This window comes from Arvicanthis niloticus, chromosome 8 (genome assembly GCF_011762505.2).
Source record: "Arvicanthis niloticus isolate mArvNil1 chromosome 8, mArvNil1.pat.X, whole genome shotgun sequence".
In the NCBI taxonomy this organism is placed as follows: Eukaryota; Metazoa; Chordata; class Mammalia; order Rodentia; family Muridae; genus Arvicanthis; species Arvicanthis niloticus.
The window spans coordinates 81197948-81217641 of NC_047665.1; the positions used below are offsets into that span (position 1 = coordinate 81197948).

Here is a 19694-nt window from a genome sequence, read left to right on the forward strand (position 1 = left end):
CCATTTCCCTTCAGAAAAGGGCAGGCCTCCCAGGGATATTCAACCAATCATGGCATATCAAGTTGCAATAAGACTAAGCACTTGGATGGTAGAAGAAAGTGTCCCAAAAGCAGGCAAAAGAGTCAGAGACAGCCCCTGCCCTACTATAAAAAAATCCCACAAGATGACCAAGCTATACAACTATAACGTATATGCAGAAGGTCTGAGTCAGACCCACAAAGCCTCCCTGACTGTCAGGTCAGTCTCTGTGAGCCCAGGTTAGTTGATCCTGTGGATTTCATGCAATGTCTTTGACCCCTCTGGCTCCTACATCCTTGTTCCCCCTATTCCACAGGGTTCCCCAATCTCTGCCTGTTTGGATGTGGGTCTGTGCATCCCTTTTCATCAGTTGCTGGATGAAGCCTTTCTGATGACAATTATGCTAGGCTCCTGTGAGCGTCCTTTCTAAATGCTGGTTCCTTTCCAGCAGAAGCCATATTGATTTAGTTCTTCTGAGTTCAATGGGACAAGAAATGAAAGAAAATGCTAAGAAGCCTGTTAAGCACAATAATGTCCTCCAGACGGAGTAGTGCCTTTGATAATAATAAAGGGGGCATGAACAAAGATGTGCATCTTAAGACACATGAGAGACAGTCTGGATAGCATAAAGTTATTTTTGCTTTAACCCATAAGTACACCTATTTTTTATGACCCAAATTACAAGCTTGCTGCCACTGAGAACCATTCTTCCATCAGTAAATTCCCAATAAATTACACTCTGTGCCATCCCAGACCCATCTGCCTCTTTCTCTGGTCTCATGGCACCTTGGGGCCAGTGGGCCTCATACACTGGGATGGAGCTATTCTAAGCAGGGGAGAATAAATCAGTCATATAAAAAGAATACAAGAAGGAGATGACCCAAAAAGAGCTGAAATTCTGGTCTGCATACCTGAATTTAAGGGTAGGGAGACCATTTCTTATATATCCTTAGAAAAATCTCAATGGCCAAGAATTTTCCCCTTTTCAGGTAGATATTGAGAAACAATACATAGCAGCTCCAAGAACCAATGCTGTTCTTGCAGTGTGAAAACCATCCTTCCTCACTCAGTATTCTTGAGATAGCATGTGTACGGGGTAGAAGGTGATGAATCCCAGCATCCCAGCCTTGCTTTTCATTATTCTTGAACCAATGTGAGGTTCTGGAGGTGGAATTGAGTGAAGAAGTCATTTCCCTTAATTAGTGTGAAATGCGAAGGTCTCTGCTATAGGTTCTGCTGGCTGAGATTCCTATCCTTTGTGTTTCTCAGGCCTCGGTACCTACATATGTTGTGTATACAGCATCCCCCACCATTAAAAACTATGCTCAATGGACACGAATATGAATATGTAACAGAATTAATGAGAATTCTATTTCTTGGGTGCACTTTGCTCAGTTCAGCTCCAAAAATATATTTTATAGATGACTGACAGTTTGGGGATGTTACAGAAAGTTGAATCTAGGATAATTGTGCTGATAATTATAAAATTCTGCCCATCATCACCCTTCCCAACCTCTTAGCTTCAGGCTTCTCCTCATCTTGGTCATGAAACACCTAGAGATACTTAATAATCACTCTTTCCAAACAGTAATTAACTATGCATTTGTCACCAAGGTAAAAGACCTCACTGGTGGTGAGCTTCTACTTGGAGTATCACATTAAATTTTTTTTTTACATACACTTATGTGGGCATTAGGGGTTGGCACATGCTTTAGCAAACTTGTGGGGGTCAGAGGACAAAAGCCAGGAGATGGCTCTCTCCTTCTCACACATGAGTTCTGTAGATCAAACTCAGGCCACCAGGCTTGGTGGCTAGTGCCTTTTTTTCACTGAGCCATCTCACCACATTGAGTCTTGTATTTTTTTCCTTCTATTGTACCACTGACACCTGGTTTAGCCATGTGCCTTCTAGACGATTCTAAATGTCACATGCAGATAACATGAAGAACAGGTAAATTATATGATACAGCAGTAGTCCACAAACCTTAAAAGAAAATGCACCCTACTTGTATCAAGGTGCTACTGCTGGTAAGGTCAATGCATTGTTCATACAGTATATTACAAATACAAATAACCTGATTCACCCAGACTCTCCTTGGTGTTAATTTTAGTTTGCATATAAATACCAACCACATCTGGGGCTGGGAGGATGGCCCTTCTGTGAAGTGTTTTTCATACTATCTTAAGAACCTGAGTTTGAAACCTTCTTCACCAAAACCCAAATAAAAATACCAGGCATGATAGAATTCACTTATAATTTCAATACAGGGTGTTCCTAGTCAAATATATTCTATCAAGCAAGTGTCAAGTCAAGTGAGAGACCCTGTTTCAAAAAGCAGAATGGACAGCTTCTGAGAAATGACACCTGAGGTTAGCCTCTGGCCCCGTGCACATCCTTAGGCACACACACACACACACACACACACACACACACACACACTGTATGTATACATATATATATATGTATATATATTCACATATATGAACACATACATAACATATATACATATACTCATACATACAGGAAAAAAGTATTGCAGTTGATTTCAATAAGAGAGCAAAGATTACAGTACTGAAATTGGAGACAGCCTTAGCAATAGCAATGAAGCAGAGCTAAGAAGATACATGAAGGGAAGAAGGGAGATACAACAGGACAGAAAGGTGCATGGTGACATCATAGACCAGAAGCTGAGTTAAAGCAACACAGAAGCTGTACTCACCAGACAGCAGAGTATAGGGATGGGTTGTGAACGTGCACACAACACGGTTGACTCAAGAAGAACAGATACATGACTCAGCTACTTGTTTCTACCTTTTGGGCTACTCAACTGGACTATGGCTTTGCCCCTCCTGCCCTAGAAGTCTACCCCAGTAGTACTTTCCAAAACTTCAGTCCTAGGAAGACAGAGTCACTTTTCCTGCAGGATGACTTTCCCATGTGGAAGGACCTGGGTAGGAGACAAAAATATGACTTATTTATTCCCAATATAGAGCTGCCTGGGTTATTATGGGAGACATCTGAAAATCTCCTGTGTGATGTGAGGATTATTTCAGCTGAGAGGCAGCCTTGCACTGAGATGGCAGCCCAATCGATTCTGTGGTTCCCGGTCTCCACGTCTAGTTCACCAGTCACACTCTTGATTATGTTCCTCCACGCCTTGGTTCTGCCGATATGTCTGCTAATGGAACAGTTAATTCAATAAACTCCACTTCATTATCAAGTATTTTTTTTTTTTTGTCTCACGTCATTCTGTTGGCTGAGATATTTATCTCCTAAGCGGCTGCATTCCTTTCGTTAGGAGAATCATTATCACCTACGTTACTCATACTCCTAACCACAGTCCGTCTGCGGCAGAAACACTGCGGTCATCAACTCCACCAACAGGCATCTCATCACCGTGTTCTTGGTCTCCAACATCAAATCCCAACAGGAAACCATTAAACTAACAGAGAAAGGTCACCATGTTGCCTGCCACCCTTTGGACTTCATCTGTCAGAAAATGGCATTTACCAGAAGCCCCGAGGGGTACCGAAAGAAAAATGCCACGAGAATGGAGATGAGGAAGTGGGCTTTCCTTAGGAGACTCTGTGCAGCTACAAATGGAAGGACAGGGCCACTGAGGAGATGGTGGGAGGAGCTTCCAATGCTATTTCTCCACCAAAAATGAAAAAGAAAGAAAAATAAAAATCAGAACGCAGAGGATGTTTCTGTGTATCTTCGGCTCTGGAAGAACTTTGGGGATGAAAACAGCGATAGGTGTGTGAAGTTTGTACTTCACTCCAAGGATCTCTGCCACACAGGGCTCTTCAGAAAGTTCAGCTGTGGTCCTGGGTTCATATCCAGAGAGATGCTACTTGGTGAGGTACTGAAGACAGTGGGATGCCAGAAAACAAGAGGCTTGAAACTTTTGGCCTGGAAAAATAAATACATGTTGGACAGTTCTACCATCGTGAGGTGGGGAGCGAGACTCCTTTCAGTAGCCCTAATTGCCATTGAAAGGCATACCTATGTTACCCTGTCTGCCTTTATTCTGTGGGAAGTTGTCACTTCAACTCTTCAATGGGCAGGTTTGTTATCAGCAAGTGGTTTACAGCCCCTGGGCTGTGCATTAATTAAAATGGCTTTGTGCGGAGTCTTATTCATTAGCACGCTGCTTCTTTAATCACCGCCTCTTCAGCCACCAGGACAGTCTATAAATCTCCTCAAATATGAAATAATGAAGTGGAATGGTTCAATTTATTACAATGTAATAAGTCAGGATAATGTGGGGGTGGACAGGGCGGCACTAATGCAGGCTGTCTGCCCGGTGCCGCCCTCCTCATTACCTGGGGCATCCGGGACCACAGAGCAGCAGATAGAACCAGCTAGGCCGTGGCATAACATAAGCTTCATGTGTTCTTTGTATCTCTCATTCAGACAAGGACAGACCTAAAAAAAAAAAAAGAAAGAAAAAAAAAAAAAGAACTGGAGAAATAGAAATGGCTGGTCATACATTCTCCAGGATGACCACTTATTCCACAAAGCCTACAGCTGTGGAAGTCAATGTCCAGTGCTAGCATCAGGTAAGCTTTGCAGAGTAGCCGCACATAAGGCTGAGCAGACGCAATAACTCTTCTTCCTGCAATGAGGTTCCTCGGGCAGAAGGCGCCTGCCCAGAGACCTGGAGTGAGAAAGGGATTTAGACTCAGCTCTGCAGCACAGAAACCTGAACCCCAGTTTGCACAGGAGTCTCACCTGAACGGCATACAAGATTCACTTGCAGAGCATCAAACTTGGCAAGGCACAACCCCACCTAGATAAAAGAGGGAAGATCCCCTGGCCTGAGGCTCCGCAGTTACAAAACACCCGTGATTTAATTGTAATCTGCAGTACCAAGAACTGCAAGCTCCATTTATAAGAATACCCAGCACCGGTTGACAAGACACACCCACAGGCACCTTAATAAAGAATAGATTGACTAAAGCCATGGAACCCAATGATGGTTTTCACTGGTGTTTTGTTCTGTGTTGAGGCCCAGATTGGCCTCAGTCAGACTTGCCTCAACTGCCTGAGTTCTGAGAATATAGAAACACACTATCATATCATATCTCACTAAGCATGGATATTATTATCACACTCCCCAAAAGATTCTTAGATAAAGTACGTTTGATAGTTGAGCTACCTCTGAAACACTTAGTTCTCCCCAGCCTGCCCCCTGCCTCTTCCTAAGTGAACGATGGTCAATTTATAACATACACGGTACATACCATCTGTATGACTGACATGCTTCCACCAGGGAGTCCAGACTTTTACCCATAAACTATGATGAGTGTAAAGAACTTTATGATCATATAAACTTCTGCATGCTAATTCCAGATTCCTTCCTTCACTCATCCATTGATCCTTAATTGCTCTGTGTCCCCAGAGCTCTCCCTTAAATGGCATTAGTAGACAACAAACAGGGAGCTCACATATTTTTCCCATTCTGTCTTAATTCCCTAACTCTGTGAAACTCTGTACCTTAGGGTTACTATTGCTGTGATGAAACATCATGATCAAAAGCAACTTTGGGAGGAAACTGTTTAGTTTCCACATCTTGAATTACAGTCCATTGAGAGAAGCCAAGACAGGAACTCAAACCAAGGAGAGAGGAAAGAGCTAAAAACTGAGGCTGTGGAGGAGAGCTGCTTACTGGCTTGCTCCTCTTGTGAAACTCAGCTTTCTTTAAAAAAAAAAAAAAACAAAAACAAAAAAAAAAAAAAAAAAAAAAAAAAAAACACGACCACCTTCTCAGGGGTGTGGCACCACCCACAATGGGCTGGGCCTCTTCTATCAATCACTCATCAAGAAAATGTCCTACAAGCTTGCCTGTCTATAGCCTGATCTTATGGAGGTGTTTTCTCCATTGGAGTTCTCCTTTCAGATGTCTCTAGCTTGTATCCAGTCAACATAAAACTTGCCAGCACACTCTGCAAGAGGAAACTCGAAGCATAGGCTAGCTCTTAGAAGAAAATAGTTAGATACTTCAAACTAGAGTCCTGCTCTAAATCATCTGAACACTCACTGAGAGACCAACATTCATCCACAACTTACAGAAATGAAAGCCCTGCTATTACATTGTCAGAAAGACCCCAAAAATAGTCACAAAGGAAACATGATCAGTACTGGTTAAGGAAGAAAACAGCCAAGTGGCCACAGCTTCCCAATTGCAATCCTTTGTGATCTGGGTTTGCTAAGCATTTTTATCAACCCCCTGGGGTGGCAAACGTCCAGCACTTGTACCTGACTTCACTTGACATTGTCTGGCAAAGGATGGATGGTTTTGCAGCTCCACTGCCAAAGATGGCCCTGTTGGTCTCTGTAACCTATTCCTTGTTTTTCTTCCTAGGAAGGCAGGCTCTTAGAGCTAGCGTAGTCCCACATTCCTGCAGACGGGAAGCACAGGACAGGGTGGCCTAGAACTAATACATGAAATCTTTGAAGATAATTAGGCCAGAAGGATTCTCTCTCTCTGTCTCTCCCTTTCTTCCCCTTCCCTCCCTTCCTCCCTGGCTTCCTCTTCCATGTAAGAATATAGCAAGATTGTCATCTGCAAAGTAGGACACAGGGACTCAATGGTCAACCAGTGCCTTCCACTTCCTTCTAGAATGATGAGAAGCATCTGTTGTATAGCAAATTACAACATCTGTGGCAAATTGTTTTCTTTAAAGGCCAAGCAAAGACATGACACTTGCCACCTACTAATCTATGAGCACACTTCCATATTTATTGCATTGATTTTGAGATACGTATCTCCTCTTGCTAGCAGACAAGCCCCACATGAGCAGAAATTGTGGTCTGTTTTTGTTACTAGTACATCTCAACTGTTTCTGATAGTGCCAGCCAGAGCAGACTCTGAACTATTGGTGAGTGACAGGGAGCAGAGCAAACTAGACAGTGGAGTCACCCTTCTTCTGTCTTGCTCCAGCAGAAGGGAGACACGAGGGAAGAAAAACATACATACTTCCCATGTCTTTGTCTAGCCTGTTTGTGTGGGAAGCTTTGGAGTATCTTCACCAACAATAAACAAACTGGAAAAACACAAGTTCAGTCTGCCTACTGACCTCCAGGCTGGCTGTATCCTGCTACCTCTCTGCCTGATTACATCCATCCCATGATGGCTAAGGCATTGAGAAGTCAGGTCTCCCAACAGAATATTAGTGTTCTTGCTTAAGCAGGTGACAAATAACATGCTTAATAAATTATAAATGATAAAATATTACAGAAAAACCTGATATCAATTTTAATACTTTAAAATGATTTATTAATATGCTTTCACACTGTTTGAGGTGTCTGTTGTTTCTCACGTTGAGAATGACACACTGTGAATGAGAAAGAAAAACTTGACAAAGTGAGTGAAGGCAGAAATGAGGCTGCCTGGATGGATGGATGTGATAGGAAAGAACCATACAGGCTGGAGCAAAGATGAAGCACCATTATTCTGCACAATATCTGGATACCTATGGACCTTTCTGCTATTTTACCTTATTAGAAGATAGCAGGAGATCACAGAGTTTTCTAAATAAGCATTTCTAACACCCTTTCCTTCCAGGAAAGCCATGAATCCTGTTGATATTCATTGTGTTATATCTAGTCTGTACTTCAGACATGGTACCATTGACACAGGTATGCAGAAGACTAAAAGTTGGGTGGGTGGGTGGGTGGGTGGGTGGATGGGTAGGTGGGTGGGTGTGTGGATGGATGGGTAGGTGGGTGGGTGTGTGGATGGATGGGTATATCTGCTTGTATCCAGGGCTTCCCCCACGAAATCACTCTCTACTTACCTGTGCATGATGATCTCTAGCACAAGGATCAGAGCCATCCTCAGAAAGGCACATGGTTTCAGGTAACTCAACCTGGGTAGCAAAAGGGTCAGCCAGAATAATGACATTCCAAAGGCCACCTTATACTTAACAGCTTTCATTTTGATACAGAAGTTTTTAAATCTAATTTAAAATGTTGTGCTAGAAAAAAGGAATGGACAACCCATTAAAACCACTGCATCCTTAGCCCCCATCACACACACATACAAACACACAAGTATTTCCAGTTGTTTCCATATCCAGATGTGAGTCTATAGCAGTGGCATCATGTAGCAGCTTCGTACATGTGTGTTGAGTGGACACATAGTGTTGAAAGAAGGCTGCACAGGGCAGAGTCATGGAAGGATGCCAGTGCTGACTTAGAACCTAGTGCCTCCCTTCACAATTGGGCTTCATGATGTCAGCTATGTTTGCAATGCCTTGTGCCTCAGTCTCTTCAGCTGGAAAGTAGGAAGCAATAAACATGTATCTCTTATAGCATTGTTGTAGATATCAACTGAGTCGTATACAGGCCAAGAGCTCAGAACACTGTCACACACTCAGTTAGGGCCGTGTCCTATTTGCTGTCAGCAGTCTTATATGAATCTCTTTTGAGCCACGGGAGTTCAGATTCTGTCCATCCGTTTGCCAGCTCTGTCTGGAGGCCCAGACTGATGAAGTTTCTTGGGTTCTCAACAACAAAGGGGAGATGATTGCATCCATATTCAAAAGCAGTATGAGAGAAGCAAATGGCAAGAAATAGAAAATTCAGGATCCTGTACACTGTTCATGCTTCAAAACAGTACTAGTAGCAGCAATAATTAACACTACAATATCACTTATGTGCCCATGTTAGTCAGCACCCCAATTACCATGGAAAATACCAGAGAGAAGATTTATCTGAGCTTACAGTTTGAGAGGGTTCAGTCCGGGTTTGTCATACTCAGTGTTCTATAGCTGTGAAGAGGCATGATGAACACAGCAACGCTTAAAAACTAAAGTGTTTAATTGGGGCAAGTGAGCATGACAGCACATAGGCAGACAGTATCTACATCCAGATCCTTAGGTAGCAGCAAGAGACACACACTTGGGCTTTTGAAACCACAAAGTAGACACACTTCCTCCAACAAGGCCACGCCTCCTAATCCTTCTCAAGTAGTGCTACCCCCTGATGACTAGGCATTCAACTATATGAAGGCCATTCTTATTCAAACCACCACAAGGTCCAAGCGTACTCAGTGCTTTTAAGTCTGGGTTAAGCAAGCACATCATGGTGGAGAATGTGTGACTGCGTCAAGCCAAACTCCTCACGGCATCTAAGAACTTAAAAAGGAAGAAGAAGGGAGGATGCTGTCTCAATATTTCCTTTAAGGGTACATTCCATGTGGTCAGGTCTACCACTAGAATCAACCTCTCAATGGTTTTACCTTCTCCCAACATCAGAAACCAACTGGTTAACACACAGCCCATTGGGAGACACTTGTCCAAACCATAGCAATAACTTTAACTGTCCTTCATATTTTCTGGGGTAGAAGACACGGGTTTGAAAAGCAGATTGCCTCTTCTTGTTGGAACTAAGCTGCTCTGTAAGCAGCCTCTTCCTCCCAGGCATTCATATGTGATCTAGATCACACTGTAAATGGACAAAAAAAGACCCGGGCTCCTGGAATCTATCCAAGTTTAGCCTGCCTGAGGCTTACATTTCTTCTAATTAATTATCACAGTCAAATTGTTTAGGGTTGTTTCACCTCCTCCATTACCTGTTTTCAAAACACATCGACTGCAGATTTTGACTCCCTCCTTTAGCTTAAAAGAAAATGAAAAGAAATACCAGATTAAAGACATATGAAAACATACAGAGACTGGGACTAAGATGTGACAAAGAAGCAGGAAGAAAGAGAGACATACACAGAAAGAATAACTCCAGTGAGGAGAAATCTGCTCAGCTTCACTTTGTGGGAAGATCATGAACTCAAGAGGTTAGATGATGAATACAGGTCTAAAGACTGTCACCATAAGCACAGAGCAGGCTGCCTGCTCACAACCTATTAGCTGGTAAACGGCAGTGTTCTGTAATTCAGCTATTAAAAACAGCTTAAAGAGAAATCAAATCTCATTGAGCAGGGATTGCAGGGGTCTTCTTGGACTATTTTAAACTTTCATACTCATCCAAGGAAACAGACACTAATTGTCAAGTGTTGGCTTTCTTGAAAGCAATGCCATTTCCAAGCTTAATAACATCCATTTGAAGTGACGAGGAGGACCCCTGAATGTCCCTCTAGAGAGTAACAGGACTATGAATGATTTTCTAAATCTTGGAAACTACTGAGACAGGTGGAATATTTACTAAAATTTGCATATGAAATGAGGTTGTCTCCTTCTGCACCCAGTGAAAGGAAATGATCTTCAACAGCTAACATCAGTTCACCGAAAGGGTACATGCCAAAGGAGCAGGGGTGGGGGTCCAGGTGGCTGTCTATGGAGGGTGACACACTTGTTCAGACATAAATCCTGCTATCTTAGAGCTCTGTGAACTCTTAGAGGTTTATTTGTATGGGCCTGAGGGGTCACAGTCTGAGGACAGGAAGGCTGAGTTTTCTTACAAGCTATCAAATATATTTATGTGTTAACTTTCAATTGACAAGAGTTCAGTATAATCAAATAATATTTGCTGCTCTGATTTTCAGGGTGTGTCTGTCCAGAGAGGCAAACAGGCTTTAAAACAAAAAGGTGGCCCCTAAAACCAGTCAGATAAGACAAGTCAAGTCTTTACAACTTGGTTGGAGGGTCCCATAAATACACCAAACCTCTGCCTTCCTTCCCTCAGAAGCTTGATTCACCTTGGCCCCTTCCTCTCAGACTTCTCAGGCTAACCTTCTCATAGGATGGCAACCTTTAACCTAATTCTCCCTTGTAACCACTGGAAATGCCATGGTTTTGTTGTGATGTTTGTCACACCCCCCCCCAAGCAATAACCAGTCATATTAGATGCTTTCAAGATTTGGCTATGGCCAAATTCTTTCCAAAACTAAGTACACACTCCCCTCTCCTACACTCTATAAGAAAGGCAATACCCTAAACATCACAAGCAGTGGGGCATTTTGTAGGTCTAAAAGAGACCCCATATGTTCCTGCTCCAAGACCACTAAATCTTCTTTAATTACCATGCATTTCCTGTATACCTCCTTTTTCATCATTGCTGATTGCAGCTATATCCATGTCTGAATAATATCTTCCCACTTTATAATCAGACAACTACCACTTACTCTGATAACCTGATACACTCTAAGTATGATTTTTGCCTCCAGAACACTCAGCTTGTGCTTGGTCTCTTTTCAGGGGGTACAGAAATTACCATACACTTTGAGGCAGAAAGCTGTAAGACAGTGGTTCTCAACATCCCTAATCCTGTGACCCTTAAATACAGTTCCTCATGTTGTGGTGACCCCCAATCATAAAATTATTTTTTTGTTGCACTTCATAACTGTACTTTAGCTACTGTTTTGAATCATAATGCAAATACCTATGTTTTATAATGGCATGAGTGACCCCTCTGAAAGGGTCATTCAACCCCCAAAGGAGTCACAACCCTACAGGTTTAAAAACACTGTACTAGGAAACCACCCCAGTCAGGGCAAGACTTGGATTACATAGTTTCAGATACACTTGAACTGAAAATTCTCATTCCCAGAAGCTGGTATGGAGGAGATGATACTGCATCCATTAGCCTGTAACCTCTTGCATTAAACTTCTACCTTTATACTGGATCAATAAGTAGCTGGCCAACCTACTTACAGAGATCTATTTTCATAATTTAAAAAAAAATTATTTCTTAAATGGGTCATATGAGTGTTTCTCTAATTTAAAAAACAAAACTTGCTCTCATCTTTAATGAATCTCTCATTGGTCTCACAGAGAAACTTTGTGATAGAAGAATCATCAGTGCTTCCAGTGACACATGAAGCAGATGCGATTAGAAGGTCTGATACACAGAGGAAGCAGGCACACTCTGAGGTGGACTGGGACTCTTCCACTCAGGAAGTATGGTTATGACAAAGACACAGAACAAGTCTTATGAGTCAAAGATGTGGGTTCTACCACCTTATAGCTGCCCTCAGTACAGAATCTAATCTAATCTAATCTACTGCCCTAGAGCAGTACTCAATACCTGGCTAAAACTGGAATAGTATAGGGAGATTGGAAGAAGAAAAGAAAATTTATCCTGGGACATTCTCTATAGTCTGGTAATATTAGTCTAAGCATGGAAACTTCTTAAAACTCTCTCTTGTCCAGATGTAAAGCCTGTGATCCACAATAGTGACTGACAAGCACAGTATTCCTCAGAGTTAAATGGGGAGATATATTTGAGGTAACTAACAGCCATCTAACTGTACTTCAGGCTCATTCAATAGGAGAGAATTCATGCCTGGTACTGTAAACCTAACCAACTACCTGTGGCTGGTGAGGTCATTGACCTCAGAGAAGAACTACTACTGCCACATTTTAAGCCAGTGTAATCCCCAACTTGACTCTAAATACCTATCCTTATATCCACAGATAGAGTTCCCACTCCTCACCAAAAAAAAAAAAAAAAAAAAAAAAAAAAGTTTCTTTTTTCAGCAGAAGGAGATCATCCCAGAAATCCACAACTGGTCAAAATGCAGAGTTTCCAACCCTAATTGATACATAGAAAATGAAACCTCTCTACCTAAAGAATCAGGCCACATATTGGAGGAGTGGGCAGAAATAGTGGAGAAGCCAGAAGACTAAAATGTGTGTTTTAAGCTAGCATCTTTTAAATATTACAAGGAGAGGTACCCATGAAATCTCAAAAATATGCTCACTTAAATACAACCTACACAATGACAACTCTAGTTGACATGCCAACATGGGTGGGGGAATCTCACATGGCCCCACCCCTTGATGAAGTGCTAAAGGCATTAATGAGTATTAAGAGGGGGCGATCTAGTCTTCTTCAGAGACAAGTCTCCTGATAGGTTATCTGATCCTGAGTGGTCATCCCTAAGAATATAAACAAACAAGTGACTCTTCACAGGTTTTATACACACACACACACACACAGACACATAAATGTGTGTGTGTGTGTGTGTGTGTGTGTGTGTGTGTGTGTGTGTGTGTGTGTTTATGTGTAAAACAATAGCAAGTCATGAATTTTAGAGGAAATCATGGGGGAAACCAAGAGGAGTTGTGAGAAGAAGGAGAAGTGAAAATGATGTAAATACAGTACTCACTCACATATGAAATGCTCAGGAAAAATAATAAAGATTAAAAGCATATTCTCCCTTATGATACCTCGTGCAAATGTGGTTGGGAAGTATCTTAGGCTTTTATTGCTATGAAGAGACACCATGACTGAGGCAACTCTTATAAAGGCAAGCATCTCATTGAGACTGGCTTACATTCAGTTCAGTGGTTGAGACCATGATCATCATGGTGGAAAGCATGGCAGTGGGCAAGCAGACCCGCTGTTAGAGGAGCTGAGGCATGTACGTCTTGATTGGAAGGCAGCCACAAGGAGACTATCTTCTACAGACAGCCAGGAGAAGGGCCTCTTCCACAATGGGTGGAGCTTGGGCACTAAGAGACCTCAAAGCTCACCCCATAGTGACACACTTCCTCCAACAAGGCCACAACTCCTAATAGTGCCACTTCCCATGGGCTAAGCATATTCAAACCATCACCCTAACACTTCAGTTTCTTCCTCTATGAAATGAAAATGATAATATGCATCTTCTAATATAATCCCATGAGATAAAATACATGAGAATACATTGTGGAAAGAAATAATAAACACATTTTAAATGCATGAAGAGAAATTCAGAAATGTGCCAAAAATCTTCTAAGATCAGCACACAGTTTACTTTTCTCTTTTAATATGTCTGCAAGGATCTAGAGGCCTTGGGATGTCAGCTCACCACTAACCTATGGGGTAACTTTGAGGGGAGTTTTTCTAGCAGGATCAAAGTTTGGCACAAAGAAGACTGACTTTCAGATGTTATTGTTTCAACCAAACTATAGCCAACATAACAATGCTTTCTGTGTTTATTCATACTGGATGCATAGCTCTGTACCAGGTAGAGGGTAGAGAAAGGAGGCATAACAGCAAGTTAGTGGAATTTATCGCATGAATGCCACTAAGAATCACATGGCCAGCAAATATGCATGGAGAAGCGGGGCCTGGGAGGTACTGAGTTCTTTTGAGTGCTGTAAAAAGGTGAGGCATGTTCTAAGACTAGCTGATTCTTTGGGGGACAAGAACTTTGTGTGCTCTGCTGAAGCACTCTGACTTCTTATCTCCATTTTACAGATTAGCAAACCAAATCCCACAGACTCAACCACGACTTCAAAGTCACCCAGTGATCAGGGAAGTGGCGAGGTTAGTCTCCTCCTTAGAAAGAAATTTCAAAGGTCAGGATTGAAGGTCCAGATTGAATGGGAAGTGGGGAACCAGCTGTGTGAAGCCTGGGGGGTTGGTGACACGGACCTGAGAGAAGGCATTAACAGAGAGTGTAGTAGATACACAAAAACCAATGGATGTGGGTGAGTGTTGGGAGCTTTTGGCAGTAAAGAATGGAGAAACAGAGAGGGTGCAGAAGTTTCTAGCACTCTCACTCCAGCCTGGCACTGAGCAGGTAGTTGCTGATCAAGGAGGGCATATTAAATTCCCTTCGTCCTCATGCACCTTCCTACCTGTAAAGACTTCCTAAACTTTGAGACCCACACAAGTTGGAAATCATTTGAAAATTTTCAATTAAATGTAAAGAAAGAAAAAACAAGTAAATCTATTCTTTCTTTTGACTGCTCTATTGATTAAAATGAATGTCTGCGCAGGGACCGCTGAACCATGAAAAGCAATCTGTCTTAGATGGGTAACAGATCGTTAGGAAATCATTGGGTTGGAGGAAAGAGTCAAGAAAAAAAAATTTGCAGAGATTCACATGTGGGAGTGCCAGTGTGCTTATCTGTAGCCATAGAGCCGTGTAGAGATGTGTGCATTTCTATATATAGGGGACATATGCCACACACTTCAATCAGCAATCATGAGCCAAGGATACAGGCAGGATTCCTGACAGAGTGGCACAGTGGATGGTTTAGCAAACTTGAAGCACGACTGCAAAGTGTGTACAAGTGGTGGGGGAGAAGAGTGGGAGACTATTCACATAATAAGTTAAGCTCTCAGGCGCTCCTCTCTGACATGTGAGTTTGACAGAACCCACAACATTGCATTTCAAGACCATTCTCTGGGAGATTTCTGAAAACAAGTGGCATTAATATGGATGCCTCTAATTTCATCAAAATGTAGTTTACAAGAGCTGTTCTACATATAGGAGAGCTTTTGGTTAAGAGGAAGCATAAGGGGTGAGGGGAGATAGAATTCTCCATTGCTATCACTGCTTTTAATGAAACAAACTAAGGCAGCTTCTGGAAGGTGCAATTTAAGGGTTAAGCAGCAATCAACCCACTCTTTGAAAACTGGGAAATGAAGCAGGTTTTCTCCCTAAAATCCCATCCAGTGAATATAAAGGGAAGGGAAGCAGAGAGTTAGGATTTTTCATTCAAACAGACAGAGGAAGATAAGGGGGGGGCTAGGATTCTCCTCTGTGTGCCAGCTCTGCACACATTCACTAGCTATGATGTTCAGACCACCACTAATCATTTCTGAAGGCCTGTTCATAGTGATCACCTCTGTCCCTTCTTTAATACCTTGACTTTGGAGCCCACTTTGCTCCATCCATGTGCTGAAGCAGATCCTAACCAGGCAGTGCCCTAGGTCTTCAGGGTGGAGTCTAAAGAAATGGGACTTCATTTGGGAAAATTCTGAGTCCACTTAAGATGTTCCATGGTGGAATCCATGTGTCCTTTACAAGCCAATGATGCAGCCTCTAGGCTCCTCAATTAAACTTTCCAAGTTTCAACTTAATTATGAAATGGGTTAATAATTACTATGACAGTAGAAAACCTTGACAATAGGGAAATTGTCTTGTGGTGTGGGTGTCCCCCATAGTCTGAGAAGTGCCATAAAGTTAAGGATTTTCTGAAAGTTTGAAAGTAGTTTGGACTAGCTGTTGTTTATCCCCAGAGAGATACAAGCTGAGTGATTCCCATTACCTCAGAGGATGGTAACAACAGCACATGAAACCTTAAAACAACACCCACTTTATACATTGGTACTCATTGTCTTTGTTCTAATGCTTAAGAAGACTAAGAACTACATTTTCTCATGAAAAGCAATAAATATACCAGTATCTTCATTATAAGATGCAGAATAGCCAGGCAGTGGTGGCACACACCTTAAATCTCAGCACTTGGAAGGCAGAGACAGGTAGACCTCTGAGTTCAAGGCCAGCCTGGTCTACAGAGAGATTTCTAAGACAGCCAGGGCTACACCGAAAAACTCAGTCTTGGAAGGAAGAGAAAGAGGTGGGGGGGGGGGCAGGAGGGCGGGGAGGCCGGGGAGAGAGAAGGAGACAGACACACACACAGAAAGAGAGGGAGGGGGAAGAGTGAGGGGGAGAGGGAGAGGGAGAGGGAGAGGGAGAGGGAGAGGGAGAGGGAGAGGGAGAGGGAGAGGGAGAGAGAGAGAGAGAGAGAGAGAGAGAGAGAGAGAGAGAAGAAAAGACACCCAGAGTCTTTAGAGAAAAATAGGCTCCAATGGAACTAAAGAAGGAACAAACAAGCCCTTTAGAGTTTGCTTCCAGCCAGCCCTTCCTGCATTCTTTTAGTTAAGAGTCCCTGCCATAAGCAAGCAAGCTAGAGGCAAACATGGTGAAGTACAGTCTATCCCCGGCGTGGACTAGGAACCAGGTGAAGGATTTGAGAAAGAGTGAATAGGACTATAAAAAATAATGAGTACAAATCACTTCCATAGGAAAATGCTTTGAGGAGGAAGAATCTGCTAATGTGGAAGTCCATTAACCTTTGAGCTCAATTACCCTTTTATTTCAATGTACATAAATAATTATTTAACGTTCGTTATCAGTAGGTACCCGGGCATACAGAGGGACAACAGATGCTAGTTCCTAGGAAGACAAAAAAAATGGCTTGCCTCCATCATGTTCTTATCTGTTCTTTTTGTTGGTAAATTTGAGGATATTAACAGATAAAGTCTGATTGAAAAAATAGTACCTTCCAATAATTAACTCCCTAAAGAGAATAATAAGAATGCTAAGCCTATGAAAGCAGACTGGGATGTACACTTATAACGGGTTAATTTGTTCTCTCCTTTAGTTTACTTTTCCCAATCAAGATGCTCCAACCTCTCACTTAAATAGCTGTCAATAGCACCTGCAAATTGATTTATCCCTTGATGAAGTTAAAGATTTTCTGAAAAATCTAGAAATAGTTTTTGAATGCTTGCTGCTGTTATTCAGCATCTGAGACTTCTGAGCAGCGCCCCCCCCCCAACCCCGCCCACTACACACACTATTTCTCATCTTAGAATTCTAGCATCTGCATACATTTGGAGCCCGACTTGCCTTTTTCTTAGATGCGTGGATATGGAAAGTGCAATAGAGCTGCTTATCATGCACTCAGGCTGAGTGAAGCTTTATCATAATGAAACTAAATGAAATTCCCAATTGCTCTGGTGAAGAGGGATGCCTTGATATTCCACTTGTGGGAAAGTGGGTCTGTGCCAGAAATAAAGTGACATCAACCCCATTGCAAAGGGAAATCAGGGAAACAAAGTCATCCCGTGAGCCCCAGCGTTGCTTATAAGGTGGTCTTGATAGATGGTCCTTATTGGGTGTTTGGTGGGGATAGAGGAGAGGCTGGGGAGAGGAGGTAGGTGAAGGAGGAGGCAGTAGAAAGAGAAAGGGAGAAAAGTTGTTCTCTGGTGCAGAGACCTGTACTTATTTGAAGTCTGACTCAGGGTCACACAACAGCGTGCCTTCGTCAGTTTGCCATCTATGTGTGAGACAGAAAGACAATGGTAGCTCTACAATATAGACATATAATATACATTCATAGATATTGATATATAATATAGATAAAGATCCACAGAGATGTGCATATGTGTTCCTACAAATTTTTGTACATATTCTTGTACAACATGTGACGCGACACGTTTATATGAATCTTCCCTCACTCCCTCTGTATTGTACGTCAGACTGTACTCGGTTTCTTTTCACCTAAAACACTGTCATTTTAAAACCTAGCCATGCTGTGCCAGACAGATCTGTGTTGTTGCTTCTAAATGCGCTGCTGTAGCTCACAGTGTGACTCCATCATGCTTTATGTATCCATTTTTTCCATTGGGACCTTCAGGTTTTCTCCTTTTTTCCATTGTCACTAACGGTGCTGTGATAAACATCCTTCGCCATGTGTCCACATTGCCCTGGGGAAACTTCTGGAATATACATACCAAAGAGGGAACTGACTGACCATGGTGTGTGTGTGTGTGTGTGTGTGTGTGTGTGTGTGTGTGTGTGTGTGTGCGCTCACGCGAGTGCGCCTTAATAGAAGCAAATACTGGCAAGTTGCTCTTGGAAACAGACAGCTTGGCTTATGCTCTAAACATGAAGGTTTCTGAACTTCCTCTCTTCATCACAGCTTACCACTCACATAGAACTCAAATTATTGCCAATTATGATGTAGTAGCTTATTTTTATTTTTCAATCCATTTCTAGCTGTCCTTTCATTGTTATTGCTTGCTGGGCTTCATCGAGCTCCATCTGATGTAAATTTGCGGCTCATATCCTGTATGTACACTGGTGTTTATAGTGGATTGAATGAGCAATGGTCCCTATAGGCTGGGTTGTTTGAACACTTGGTCTTCTGCTGGCAGTAGCATTTGGGAAAAACATAGAACCTTCAGGAGGTATGGCCTTGCTGGAGAAAGTACACCACAGGGACAAGCTTCCAGGGTTTATAACCTCACCCTGCTTCTAATCCATCCTCTGTCTGCTTCATGTTTACAGCTGAAGAAGTGATATCAGCTTCCTGCTCTGAACACCAGCTGCCACCACCACTCCTAATATGAACTCTCCTTCTCAAACCATTAGCCAAAGTAAACTCTTCTGTCAATTGCTTTGGTCATAGTGTTTCATCACAGCAACAGAAACTTCTCTACTACAGGCTTCATGCTTTCTCTTGTAGAGCTATGAGAATGTTTAAGTATTAATCTTTATTCAATACATCATCATATATTGAATTCTCAGTCTGTCCATGTCAAGTCTATCCAAGATGCCTGACTATAGTCAAATTTTTGCTTTTATGTACCTTTTGTATCTTAATGTTTTCTGTAACTTGAAATGTTTGCCTTTCAAAGTAACATCTGTAATTAAACTGAAGCCAACACTGCCTAGAGCGCTAGTGAAGGGTCTAGATCTATTTTCATGTAGCAACCAGTTTATCTCATGACATAAACTCATGCTAAGAGATATCCACCTCCTAGCCGCTTTTCAATACTACCTGTAAAATGGTTAACTACGTGTGAGCCTATTTGGAGGAGTTCTGTTTTGTTTTGTTAGTCTATGTGTCTGCACTTAGACTAACGATGATCTATCTTAACTTCCGCGGTGTCATGACAAATCTCACAGAAGAGCAAAGCATTCACTATCTTGACTTAGTCATCTATGGACTTTGCTATCTTTGTATAACTTTAGAATAAATACATTAAGTCCTTTTCAAAAGTATCCAGATAGTATCTCCATTGGAAAGATACTGAACTGAAGTATAGAATAATTTGAAAATATTATCATCTGTATTATAATGTATTTTCCTCTTTACTTATAATAAATTATCCAATTCAGAGTCTAAAATTACCCAACCCAACATACATTAGGGTTATTCCCATATAGATAGTACAATAAAATTTTAGGGTTTTCTATAGA

At 42.0% G+C, this 19694-nt stretch overlaps 1 long non-coding RNA gene across 1 annotated transcript; it reads right to left on the reverse strand.

Annotated features, from left to right (window-relative positions):
• Positions 1 to 2445: 2445 nt before the first annotated feature.
• LOC143443218 (uncharacterized) lies at positions 2446 to 7893 on the reverse strand. The gene is made up of 3 exons (XR_013111984.1): positions 7822 to 7893; positions 4345 to 4447; positions 2446 to 3931 (listed from the first exon to the last, which is right to left on the reverse strand). It is a non-coding gene; the product is annotated as an uncharacterized LOC143443218 (long non-coding RNA).
• Positions 7894 to 19694: the final 11801 nt, after the last annotated feature.